Below are 13,792 nucleotides of genomic sequence, written 5' to 3'. Positions count from 1 at the left end.
CATTGGATTTGAGGTTCCTTGAGACATCGAGGATGTCTTAAATCCTTAAAAGATAATGTCTTTTAAGAAGACATTGGGTGCATGAATTTAGGTCCTGGAGGTAAATTTGGGTTGGAGATGTAACTTGTAGGTCTTCTGCATAGAAGTAATAATTGAAGCCAGGGGTGTTGATGAAAGCATCTGGGGAAGCTAAGTATGAATCAACATGACATGACAATGGCAATAATTTCCTGTCTGCTTTAAATGAAGGGATAACTACTAATTCTTTTACATGTAAACTTTATGAAGTGACTTAAACAGATTTAAAATCCTCTCAAGTAATCATTCGTATTTATCTACCTGCAATAGAAATCCAAAAATGACAGGGTTATCCACAGCCTAGAAAAATAAGGTGTAGGAGAGGATACTTATCAAAGCTCAGAAGGGAGTGGAGATCAAAGCTAACTCCCTCCTTGTTTGAATCTGCTAAAGCCATCACATAAATCAAACACATATAACCTAAAACATCCTACTGCTTTAAATTGACTTAAAGTTTTAAAAAAAATTTGAAAACAATTTTGTTAGAAAATTTGGCAAATCATATGGACACAAAACTTAAATACGCTTGCATTATAATCAAACAGAACTCTCTGGGTTGTCTTATTTTCCTGCAAGGAAATAATCTTACATGCATTTTTCTTATTCATTAGTAGTGAATTCCAATACCAGTTGCTTACCCCACTGTGTATTAGATTGAAGTCCAGCAGAAAACATTTGTCCTTCAGGGCATCCCTGGGTGAGTCTAAGATTGCAGTGATTTATTCTAGGCAAGTATGGCTGGGATGGGGAATAGACAGGGCTCTGTGATTAGCGGGCTGTCAGTGGGTGCATTGTGGAAAAGGAGATCATGCATTTCTCATGAATTATGAGCAATTCATAGTAAGTATGAATTGCTACCTGTGAAATATTTAAATATTAAATCTATATTTATTAATTACTGTGGATTGTAAATCACATAGTAGCTATGTGATATTGGATAAACTGTTGTATGTTATTCTACCCTTTAGATTGTCTCTTTGCCCCAATTTTAGGTGGCTCAGTGTGTAAGATGCCCTCCCAAGTGAAAGCTGTCTTTCTTTCTAGTTCTAGCAATGCAGACACCTGTGCAAACTATGGAGGATGCACATTTGATCAATGGTGTCAGGAATACTAGTGCTACTTGAAAATTCTTATGCTAAACTCAAGTTTTCTTTATAATAAATTGTTCCAAAGCATTAAAAAGTTGAAAGGAAACAACAACAACAACAACAACAACAACACTTCTGCTGAACTTATACATAGGCTAGAATATTCACTTTGAAAATCTGGGAGTTGTTAGCTTGGCTAAACCACAGACCTGGCTTGTGACTCCTTTCCTGTGACCTGTTAGCTTGTTTTATGACTGGAATGCGATACTTCCCTCCAGTTAAGAATCCCACAGCTTCACATTTAAAAAGCCACTAATGTAGGCAAACTGAGAACAGGAGTGTAGAGAGCCTGGGTTTTGCTGGGTTTGTGGATTGGATTTACCATTAATTGGCTCTGTGGCCTTGGGCACTTTCCTTCTCCCTGTGGCGTATCTGTTTCCATACCTGAGAAAGGCTCTGCTCTGGGATTCTTGGATCAGGTTTCCATAGCTCATCTCTGGGTGCTCTGTGTCACCTGAGCCCGTGCATGACCATCCCACTTGCCGTTAGAGAGGCTGGCTGTGTGAAACTGAACAAATTACCTTATCTCTGTACCACATTTTTCCTAATTAAATAATGGGGTATTTATAAACCTACTACACAGTGCGGTTGCAAAAAATTAAAAATGGCTAAATACATGTAAAGCACTTAGGACAATAAATTTTTTTTTGCTGTTGCTCTTATTTCATGCTAAGTTTGATGCCCTCATCAGCACTTATTCCTAGTCTTCATAAAATGTCTATTTGTACTTTACAGGCCTGGGCCTGTCCAGTATACACAGAGATTGGAATCCAATAATGCGATACATTTCACTTGGGAAGAGAAACCTTGTAATGGACCCTCTTTCTGGTTCTTTCTTCACTGCAGTCACAGAGACTTCTCTCTCTTCCCCGCTTTCAGCAGCCAGTCACCCCCCAACACTCCTCCCTCATATCCGTTTTCACTCTCCCAGCCCCTACCTCCTTTTCAATGTGCTAGACCAGTGATGCAGGTAATGATTTTGCAGGTGACAGTGTGTGAGTGCATGGGAGTGACTATGTGTGTGTGTGACTATGTTAGTGTATGCAAGCATATATGTGAATACATGTGTCAGTGTGTGAAAGTGTGTTAGTGTACGAGACAGTGTGAGTGTGAGCATGACAGTGTGTGAGTGTGTGAGATTAGGTGTATGAGAGTGTGTAGCTGTGTATCTGAGTGTGACAGTGTATGTTAGTGTATGTGAGAGTATATGTGGACAAGTGTGAGTGTGCACAAGTGTCCAAGAGTGTGTGTGTTAGCGTAAGTGTGGTAGTGTATATGAGTATATGTGAGTGTGTGAGTGTGAGCATGTGTGAGTATGAGGGAGTCTGTCAACATGCGAGGGTGTGTTCATGTGAGTGTGTCAGAGTGTGTCAGTGTGAGACAATGTGAGAGTGTGTGTCTGTGATTATGAAAGTATGTGTGAAGCTGAGAGTGCCTGCATGTGTGAAAATCTGTTAGTGAGTGTGAGTGTGTGTATAATTCAAGGCAACCAAGGTAAAATTGTTTCATGCTATACCTAAGGCAATTATTGCTGGGTCTTATACAATGTCACCACTGTAAAATGTCACCACTTTTAAAATGAACAGAACTCCTGGGAGGAATGCATGGGACAAGGGCCAGGATGCTGAATTTCAGAGAGTGGTATAGTGTAGCTCTGACTCTGGATCCAACCTAAGGTAGTCTGAAACAAGCATACGTTTCCAGCGACATGGTTTTCATTCTCTTGTGATTATTTTACTTTTTCATTAGGTGTCCCAAGTGCTCTTCCTATAATAATGATTTATCAGAAGGAAGCCTAGGAATGAGGTAAAAGTATTTTTTCGTAAACATTTTTCTTTTCTCCTTTCAAAAATATTTCTAATTGTGATGAAACAAATACATTTTATGCAAACATGGGCTGTAAAGCTTTCTTTTTACTTTCCTGCCCTTACTTCAAGTCGGATAGCTTCCCACTGACAAAATCAAGTACCATTCACTGTGTCTTCCCACGTATATGTACAATATCCTCTTTTCCAATTTGGTGTGAAACTTTGTTGCTTTTCATGGTAACTTTGTATCTGCAGTGCTTTCCTCAGCAGTTCACTATAGACTGCTGTGTATTACTGTTGGTTTCATTGATAGTATTTGAAAAAGCTGTGTTGAGAAGTCAGGTTCAGGGAATACATTTAAATTTTCTAAGAGGAGTGTGCAGCCTTCCCCATGGATCCTTCTGTCTGTTGGGAAGATTTGCTCCACAAAGGTCTGCTCAGCTGTCTGCTTTGGAAGCATGCTTCTCCATTTCATCACAAGATTTCTGAAGGAAATACAAGCCTTTCTGTCTTCAGTTGCCCTGCTTTAGGAGAAGACTTTCTGAAATGGAAGCTTAGGAAATAACTCCTGGATCAGTTGCACAGAGGGGATACCGAGGTCTGAAAAACTCTAATTCCAAAAGGATTAAAATAAGACACATTACTTCTCATCCATCCTCCAGGGTTAAGATTAATTCATTTTGAGTATGATGATCATATGACATCAAATATGTCATCCTTTGACTCCCTCAGACAGGACACTTCTCCCTGTTCTGAAATGTAAATAAGCATGTGGTCACTTGTAATGTATCTTATTAAGTTTGAAATCTTAACTATTACCCTAACTTCACTTACTTTAAACATTTTAATGAGTAAAAGAGTAATTTCAACAACCAGTTAGCATCAACTCAAGAGGCTCCCTGGGAAAAGGGGGCAGCATCATGCCCCTTTCTGGGTGGGCTTTGGATTCCCCTTTGGAACATCAGGTTTTGAGACCCAGGACTGTGAAGAACAGAAGCGACAATATATCTGAGTTTCTGATTTTTGTATGTGACATATAGTGGTTGGAGCCAGTGAAATTCACAATTTCAGCTGAAGCAATTGCTAATTCTTCATTTTATTTTACTCACCAGCACAAGGAATAACCAACTTGATTTTTTGCCTTCCAGGTACATTCATTTCAACCAACTAGAAACGCTACAGCCAGAGACCTTTGGAGACCTTCTGAAATTAGAGCGACTGTAAGTGTTGACCCTTTAGATGCCCTTTGCTTCTGCTTTACATTTTCCGTTTATACAACCCGTCTGACTGCCATGGAGATCAGGCCACTTTGCCGTAAGCTTTAGAGGCATAGCCTGTACCTTGGCGCTATAAAACAGAGTTAATATAAAACTTTCTATAGTTTAAGATCAATGGAGAAAAGGTGAAATAACCAATTAAAAAATAGGGCAAAAGAGAGGAAGAAACACTTCACAAATGAGGGAAAGCTATTTAAAAAACTTACATCAGGGGCTGGGCATAGTGGCTCACACCTGTAATCTCAGCACTTTGGGAGGCCGAGGTGGGCGGATCACCTGAGTTCATTCAGGAGTTCGATACCAGCTTGGCCAAGATGGTGAAACCCTGTCTCTGCTAAAAATACAAAAAAGTAGCTGGGTCTGGTGGCACACTCTTGTAATCCCAGCTACTCGGGAGGCTGAGGCATGAGAATCGCTTGAACCCGGGAGGCGTAGGTTGCAGTGAGCCAAGATCATGCCACTGCACTCCAGCCTGCGTTGCAGAGTGAGACTCCGTCTCAAAAAGAAAGAAAGAAACAAACAAACAAACGAAACCTTACAGCAGAATTTTGTATAGTTGATCGTGTACATCCCCTATGACCTAGCAGTTTCACTTTCGGGTACATACACGCAGAAATGCACACATGTATGCACGAGAAGACGTGTTCTTGTATTTGCAGCAGCATTATTTCTGGTAACTCCACACTGAGAACTACTCAAGTCTCCAATAACAAAATAGTAGAGAAATAAGCTGTTGTACGTTCATAAAATAGAATACTATACTGCAACACGGATGGATGTCAGAAACATTCTGAGAAGAATAATCTAAACACTGGAAATTCCATAGTTCTATTTTATCCTCAAAAGAAATTTTAAAAGAGGTAGGAGTAATATATGCAGTATTGAGAAGTCAAATACTGCTTACCTTTGGTGAGAGAGAGGACGTTTGAAATGGCAGGAGGAGCCTCTGTAGGCCTGGCAATGTTTTGTATTCTTTGTTTTTCCTGGGTGGTAATTACACAGCTGTGTTCACTTTCAGGCAAGGCATTGTGCTCTACATCACAATGTCTGCACTTTTCCAGATGTATTTTGTATTTCAATAAAGGCTTATTAAACAAACAATGGCAAACCACAGGGGCACTTGGACAGCCTTCTTCTGTTTCGCCTTTATCAAATAAAGATACTCTACTGTTTCAGTTTTTCTAATACCTTATATTAATAAATTCATTGTGTCTAGCTGATGATATGCTATTTTTCTCTGAAAAGAAAGGAAGTGTGGAATTACATAGCTAACCTTACCCAGAAATCTGTTTTCCCTAAAAGAAAATTTGAATTAAAAATTTATGTTTAAAAAAGGATGCCCTTAATTAATACACAAAATAGATCAGTAAAATTAAAGACTAAGAAGAGCCAGTTAACCACTTTCTTATGCAGTTACTGCAACCTCATTTGCCTATGGAAGTGTAGCAGTTGCAAGGCATACAATCACATGGTTTGCTTTTGTTTACTTTGTGCTGGAGGCATGTGATCGGGAATAGGAAACGAGGTAGGAAAATGTGTTGTACTACTCCTTTTCTGCTCTAACCTGCGTGAGCAGGGAGCCAGCCCTGTGCAGGAGAGCCATGGTGCAAAACGGATGGGTTGTTCAAGATTTAGCATCACAATGGTTAATACCTTCAAAACACATGGGACACTAACTTTAATTTGAAGGAATTTTTTTTGGTCACATTGTTAGCCTTGTATTCCTGTGGTGTAGCAAGAAACCACCAAGCCTTGTATTTTTGCTGTGAAGCCAATAAACCACCAAGACTCAAAATCCTCACCAACAGCAGCCCTGAAAACTGTGAAGATGGGAAGTGGAGAGTCCTGCTGCCTGGGAAGGTGTGGAAGCCCTGGCAGGCAGGCCCATGGCAGTGGTGGTGGGGCTTGCCTTTACAGAAAGGACTTCTTAGCTTGGAATCCATGAGTGGGCTCAGAAGGCATGGAATGGACCAACTAAAAAAGTTTTAGCTTCTGGTTTCTTTCCTATTGTCTAAATATATTTGTATCTATTTTAACCTTGTAGTACAGACATGTATTATCAAATCATATCACACAATAGAGCTCCTGAAAGAAAACTTGATCTTGGACCCTCTCTCCAAAGGCAGCTTCTTTTAGCTATTTCTCTTTTATATTCTTCGGTTGTTGCCATCATAATTATCTAGTGTATTAGGGTTCTCTAGAGGGACAGAACTAATAGGATAGATAGATGCTATATAAAGGGGAGTTTATTAAGGAGTATTAACTTACATAATCACAAGGTCCCACAATAGACCATCTGTAAGCTGAGGAGCAAGGAAGCCCGTCTGAGAACCTGGAGTCTGATGTTTGAGGACAAAAAGAATGCAGCTCAGGAGAAAGATGTAGTCGGGGAGGCTAAGCCAGTCTAATCTTTTCATGTTCTTCTGCCTGCTTTTTATTCTGGCCGTGCTGGCAACTGATTAGATGGTGCCCTCCCAGGTTAAGGGTAGGTCTGCCTTTCCCAGTCCACTGACTCAAATGTTAATCTCCTTTGGCAACACCCTCACAAGCACACCAAAGATCAATATTTTGTATCCTTTAATACAATCAAATTAACACTCAGTATTAACCGTCACAACTAGGTAACAGATTTTTATTTCATTCCTTTTCCACTGTAGAAGATACCAGTTTTCACTCTGAAGATCAGAATTTATCTTGCTTGTGCTATCCCTGTGTGATACATACACCACACCTGCATGCACACACACATGCATGCACACACACACACTAGAAGGTCAATTACATACCGATGAGTGAACTAAATATATATGTATATATCTTCATTCTGTTAGCTATGTTATTATCTTTATATTACTCAGATATTCAAAATGTTTATCCTACCATGCAACTACAATGAAATTTCTTGCTGTTGACCATAAATTACCTTGAACAATTAAAAGTATATAATATTTTAACTAAATGATTGTAGGGTCAGGAAACGTGCTCACATTTTATTTCTTTCTCTTCGTGTAAATATTATGAATCTGGCCACTTCAAAAATAATTGTCTTAATAAAAGGACAATTTTCTTGTGTGATTTAAATTATTTAAAATAATGTCATGTCTTTGGTTCATATTTGAACTGTTACTTTCGTATATATTTTGTGCTCTTCCTGGACATTCTAAATGCATTATGTGCCTTTGCAATATCTTCACATTTTTTGTATCACCAAATTATATAAACCATGTCATTTCTCTTTTACACCAGAGACCCCTGTCTTCTAATTTGAACTGACTTTTCATTAGGATTAGTGTCATCTGCCATCAACCTGGAATTTCCCTTCACTAATTGCTTGAGTGAAGTCCATGGTTTCTCGTCTCCATTATTCCTTTTTCTTGTGTTACTTCTTTGTTCTGCTGGAACACATGTTGAAGAACTTACTATGAAAAGTCTTAAGGGAGATAGTTTTGATAATCTTTGAATGCCTGAAATTGTATGTATTATTTCCTCATAGGAAATAGGTCATCTGTTATAAAATTGTAAGTTCAAGAAGTTTCCCTTGATCTTTGAAGAGTCCATTCTATTTCTTCTAGCCTATTATGATTCTGTTTTATAGGAAATAAATTTTATTTTCACAGAGAGGTTTAAAATTTTATGGTTATTCTTTATTTTTAAAAATCTTACAGGCCAGGTGTAATGGCCTGCACTCCCAGCACTTTGAGAGGCTGAGGTAGGAGGACTGCTTGAGCCCAGGAGTTCCAGACTAGCCTGGGCAACATAACAAAACCCAATCTCTACAAAAAATAAAAATAAAAATAAATTAGCTGAGCATGATGGCAGGCACCTGTAGTCTCAGCTACTTGGGAGGCTGAGGAAGGAGGACTGCTTGAGCCTAGCAGGTTGAGGCTGCAAAGAACCATGATTGTGCCACTGTGCTCCAGCCTGAGTGAAGGGTGAGACCTTGTCTCTAAATAAATATATAGTTAAAATCAAAATAAAATCTTATAAATTTACATCAAGGAATGAGACTTTTCAATTATTGGAGTTTTCAAGGTAAAGACAAATCCATCCACAATTTTGAAAGATTCTCTTTAATTATTTATTTGACTATGTTTCCCCTTATTCCTTCTGTCTTCTCTTCTAGACATACTGTAGTTGATTATTAGATCATCTGGATCTCTACATTTTTTATCTTTTGTTTTATAATATCTGTTATTTTGTCATTTTGACTCCTAACTTGGTATGTTCTACTTAATTTTTGACATTTACTACATGAAAATATTTTTTAATCAGAATTTAATTCCTAAGAGATATTTCTTGTTTCCTATTTATTTATCTTCTATAGAAACTTATCCTTGTTTTATAAGTATGATATATATTGAAGTCTCTGGGTACATGTAATGATTGTAATGCTCTCTTACTTTTTTTCTCTAGCTATTGGAATTTCTCTGTTTCTTTGGCATTGTTTTCCTTTTTTAAAATGTTGGCCTTTCTTTTTCATGTTCCTAATTATCCTCCCATGCCTTGTGATTCTTCATTGTTTATTGACATTTGAAATTAGAAATATTTCAATTGGTAGTGTGAGTTTCACCTGCTCTCTTTTAGATAAATTTATTTTCTTATAAAATTTCCCCTTTGGTGCAAATTTTAGTTTGCACAATTGGAAGTAAAATGCAGGTTTATCTTCCTAAAATTCCAGAATGAGGAAGGCTTTTTTGCTTGGGTTTCAGCTCCACAAAAATTCCATTACTTTTCTTCTTTCAATTTGTTCAATTTCTTTGGAAAAAAATCTCTATTTCTATGTCTATCTCATCTATCACTATATCATTAACATTTTTCCTCTTAGCTGTTGGTGTTCTATATGAATGGTGGCTACTAATTATTGTGTTTCTCCATCCAGGTCTTTGTGAACCCTTGTTTGCAATCTCACTTCTCCCTCCTCTGCCCCTGCCTTAACTGTTTGGGGTCTCTGGGCGACACACAGTCAGACTGCTCCTGCCTCATAGGATTCTCTGGGCTGCAGCTTTCTCTCCGATTTCATCTGTCAACATTTTCTCATGCATTTTATTTATCCAGAATTTGCTGAATACTCTTATCTGTTGGTGACCTTACACATTCTGCCCTCTTGATGAATATGGATATATCTGCTCATATTAAGCATCCCGGTAATTATTTCAGTGGAGACTCAAAAGAGATTGAGGAATATTTGCATATCTACTTCACTCTTTTGAACTAAAATTCTTTTCCCTTTAACTTTGAAATTTGTTTGCTGAAATAATATTTTTATTGCTAAAATTATCCTATTAAGGCATTTCTAAATTCAAGCAAATTTACCATGACTTTATCTGTGAACTGCACATAGTTGAGTAATGTGCATTCAGCAGCAGCAGCACAATGCCTAGAATGGTTCTTTATTGTTATGATTTGACAAAAGCTCCTTTGTATTATATTCATAAGTACTAACCTCTAACACCTGGGTAGGAATGTTCTTTTCAGTGAAGTCATGATCTCAATGCAATCGAGAAAGTCCTGCCTCTCCCTCTTTTCTATAAAAAGAAGGATTGATTTGAAAATCTTCACTTTACCAAGTTAGGTTTTCTCCAAAAGATAAGTCTTATCTTCAAACACAATCAACTACTTACTATTACATTACCAAGCAAAAGAATCCAAGCACATTTAGTGGAGCCACATGGATTAGAATGTTCAAGTTGCTTTAGAGTTTGGTGCTCAGGCAGAAAATCGAAGTGGTGCTTTCATTAATGTATGTCAAGCATTACAGAATTTGGACTTTTTGGCTAAAAATTTATGGTTGGTATTAAAGAACACAGAGTCCACCAGACTGGACAATGTTTTCTCTATCTGGTATGCACCTCACTAAAGCTGAGGCCATTTCAAGAAGTTTTCTCAAGGAGTAGGATCTGAATATGATCTTTATTCTGCTTCTCAAAAGTCTCCTGGATTTTCAAGGGATACATCTTGAAACATTAACCTAAACCTTAGGCAGAAGATTTACTTTCTTAGAACATTTATGAGAAAGTGCTCATTCATTACTTGACTTTTTGGATAATATGCATGTTTCTGTCACAGGAAGGAGACAAGTCTTTGTATAAACTCTGTATAAACTTTGTAGATACTGCTCAAATATTATTTTTTTGGTCAAGCATCTTTGACAGAAGACAGCAGCAGCAAATAATTATATAAACTTTTGGCCGGGTGCAGTGACTCCCACCTGTAATCCCAGCACTTTGGGAGGCTGGGGCAGGCCAATTACGATGTCAAGAGATCAAGACCATTCTGGCCAACATGGTGAAACCCTGTCTCTTCTAAAAATACAAAAAAATTAGCTGGGTGTGGTGGCGTGCGCCTGTAGCTACTTAGGAGGCTGAGGCAGGAGAATCACTTGAACTCAGGAGGCGGAGGTTTCAATGAGCCGGGATCATGCCACTGCACTGCAGCCTGGCAAGAGCGAGACTCTGTCTCAAAAGAAAAAAAAAATCTATCTATCTATCTATCTATCTATCTATCTATCTATCTATCTAAACTTTTTAACATAGAAAAAAGTGCTTTTTAGCTTCTTTTGGGGAGTAAAGCAATCAAAGTCGTCTACAAGCAGAAATCAACAAATACATTGCAGAACTGTTTTGAAGATTAAATTCAGGGAAGTTGGAAAGAAGAAAGGAGAAAAAAGAAACTACAAGCATACATTTTTGCACCCCATGCAAATCAGTACTGCTGGAATAGTACTACTGTTTTAATTTACTGAATACTACTAGGATAGTATTCTAGGAGATAAACAATGACAATTATTACCATAATTTCTCCTTTATACATAAATGGACTGAGACTTAGATTAATCTGCTTGAAAGAAAATTGTTATAGAAATATCAAGTAGCAGTAATATCTGATTTGGGAATCATATAACACGTTTGACATAAATTGTTGTAAAATATCATTGATTTGGATATTTTGTCACCATTTGTACAAAATTAAGAAAAAAATCCAAGAAGGATTTTTCAATATTTACATACCTTGCTTCATAACTTGCTTCAAAATCTGTGATGATGGAAATGTTTTACTTTTCTGTTGATTTGTTTTGCCTGTTAAGCAATAAATTCTGGTCTGCTTGGCTTGGAAAATAAATAATATCTTTCAATATTCAATCATGGATGCAATTTCTAGCCTCTAAAATACATTTAAAGAAAGAACAACAGTCTTTCTACTGTTGTTATCTTGCAGAACTGCACTACTTATAAAATCATAAAGAAAGCTTTGATTTTACCTAGCAAAAATAAAGCAGGCATAAATTGTCCTGGTAATTTGGCTTTTCCCGAGGTTCAGTGCAATCTACTATAAGTTGTTTCTCCATCATGAAACTCTATTCCAGTGTCCCAGTGTTCCCCAAGATAAGGAAATGGCATACGGCTAGGGCTTGAGGTAGAGAATGAGAATTACTGTGTTATACATCTGCACACTGTTGAAGAAAAAGTTATTCAACAACACTTGTTAAAGCATGGCAAGAAAGATGTTATTCAAGAACGGCCATGGTGACAGGTGTAGGTATAGGGCCCCAGTGCAATGGAGTTATGCACTAGGGGAGAAAGATTGGGCTGAGTTCCAAATACGCCATGAGCAAGTGGGAGTTGATAGCCCAGGAGCAGGGTGAAGTCAATGGATGGAAAATCACCCAGAGGAAACATTAGGGGAAAGGCTCAGGGTGACCCTATTTAACAGGACTCTTGGTGATGATCAAATATCACATGTGAAATGATGGGGATGAGGAATTTCAAGTGTCAAGGGGCGGGACGTGCTGGTTAAACTTAGTATCAGGGTTCTTGCTAAAATTGGACAATGTAGAGATGGACATGGAAAGCCAAAAGTCAGGTCTAGTTGGAAAAGAGCTCAGGAGAACCTGTGTAGAGTTTGGTCAAGAAGAGAGTCTTTGTCAATATCCGTCTTCACGTCATCATCTCTAGCCACTGCTTCAACTCAGAAGTGAATCACCCAACTCAGGGTGAATCAGATGGTGCCGGTAAAGACAAGCACAGGGAATCAAAATAGGAAGGATCAGGAAAACTTTTTATCTTCTCAGATGTGCATCAATGAAATTCAGGTTCCCAAAATAGTAGAAATAGTTTGGCCCCAGCTCACTCCCCCGACCTTAACGCTTAATATAGTTAAAATAAAGCCAAAAACAAAAAGACAAAACACGGATAAGAAAATATGGCCACATGATTTTATTTAATTTTGTGACAGAGGTACTAGTCATGAAGTACAGTTCATAAAGTGGCTGGATGTAGCTAATTCTTAAGTTTAAGATATAAATTGATTATTTATGCTAATATCCTTGAGTCTTAATAAAACTGGTTTCCATCTTTTCTCTGTATTGCAGAGACCATCGTGTTTTCTCTCTTCACACATGGGCTCTTTGCCGAATATGTATTCACTGGTCCTCGTGACTAGACAGTCTCTGGCTGGTGATTTCCTTGGTCATAATTTCTCTGGTCATAACGAGGAGAATGGGTATAGCCAAGGCAGCATGGAGGGAGCCAAAGCCAGTGCAGGACTGCTTGGGTGGAGGGAGAGGGAGAAGTACTGAGGCCTGGATCTTCTCCTCCTCCCACCACCCTCCATCACCTCGCAGGGGGACACGGCCTCATAAGTGCACCTCTCTGTGATCTGGCCCTGGGCATGTAGAAATGGCTGGCTGAGCAGCAACCACAGTAGCACCCAGTGGAATTCTGGATCAGCAAAACTGTGCTGGCCAGTAAGGGACAGGCAGAGCTTGCACATCTCCATGTGATCCCACACATGCAGGATTACATCAGTTACTCAGGAACCTGCAGGCCTCTGTTGTCATATATTGTTGTTCCCCTTTTTTTATTTTTTATTTTTTATTTTTCATTTTTTTTGAGACAGAGTCTTGCTCTGTCACCCAGGCTGGAGTGCAGGGGTGTGATCTCACCTCACTAAAACCTCCGCCTCCCCAGTTGAAGCAATTCTCATGCCTCAGCCTCTGGAGTGCTTGGATTACAGGCACCTGCCACCATGCCTAGCTAATTTTTGTATTTTTGGTAGAGGGTTTCACCATGTCAGCCAGGCTGGTCTCAAACTCCTGACCTCAAGTCATCTGCCCAGCTTGTCCTCCCAAAGTGCTGGGATTAGAGGCCTGAGCCACCATGCCTGGCCTGTGCCACTATTTTTAAATTTAAAAGATTTAGTTCACAAATAAAAACTGTATGCATTCAAGGTGTACAACATGCTGATTTGATATATGTGTACATTGCATGCTGATAATGAATACATTGACTATTTACTTTGATTTTGTCATACTTAAATATTTATTTTTATGGATTTATTTTTAGCATTTGTAATCTCTAAGTAAACTAAAAAAATCAAAAGTATACAGATGTGAAAAAATACCCATATAGTAGTGGTAGATAGAGATATGTAAATCTTTAAAACAGATGGTTGTGTAAATGACACTCTGACTTCTGTTTGCCCT

At 38.4% G+C, this 13,792-nt stretch overlaps 1 protein-coding gene across 1 annotated transcript in view; it reads left to right on the top strand.

Moving 5' to 3' along the window:
* The window catches only part of PXDNL (peroxidasin like), a 409,080-nt gene that overhangs the window by 202,230 nt on the left and 193,058 nt on the right, over nt 1-13,792 (top strand). Inside the window, exon 5 of the mRNA XM_033203626.1 lies at nt 4,183-4,254. The gene's annotated coding sequence lies outside the window, so the exon portion shown is untranslated. The remainder of the gene's footprint in view (nt 1-4,182; nt 4,255-13,792) is intronic.

The sequence above is a fragment of the Trachypithecus francoisi genome, unplaced genomic scaffold, assembly GCF_009764315.1.
Source record: "Trachypithecus francoisi isolate TF-2019V2 unplaced genomic scaffold, Tfra_2.0 Lachesis_group7, whole genome shotgun sequence".
NCBI classification, from domain to species: Eukaryota; Metazoa; Chordata; class Mammalia; order Primates; family Cercopithecidae; genus Trachypithecus; species Trachypithecus francoisi.
The sequence above is the reverse complement of the archived record's forward strand: the minus strand, read 5'-3'. Positions and strand labels throughout refer to the sequence as shown.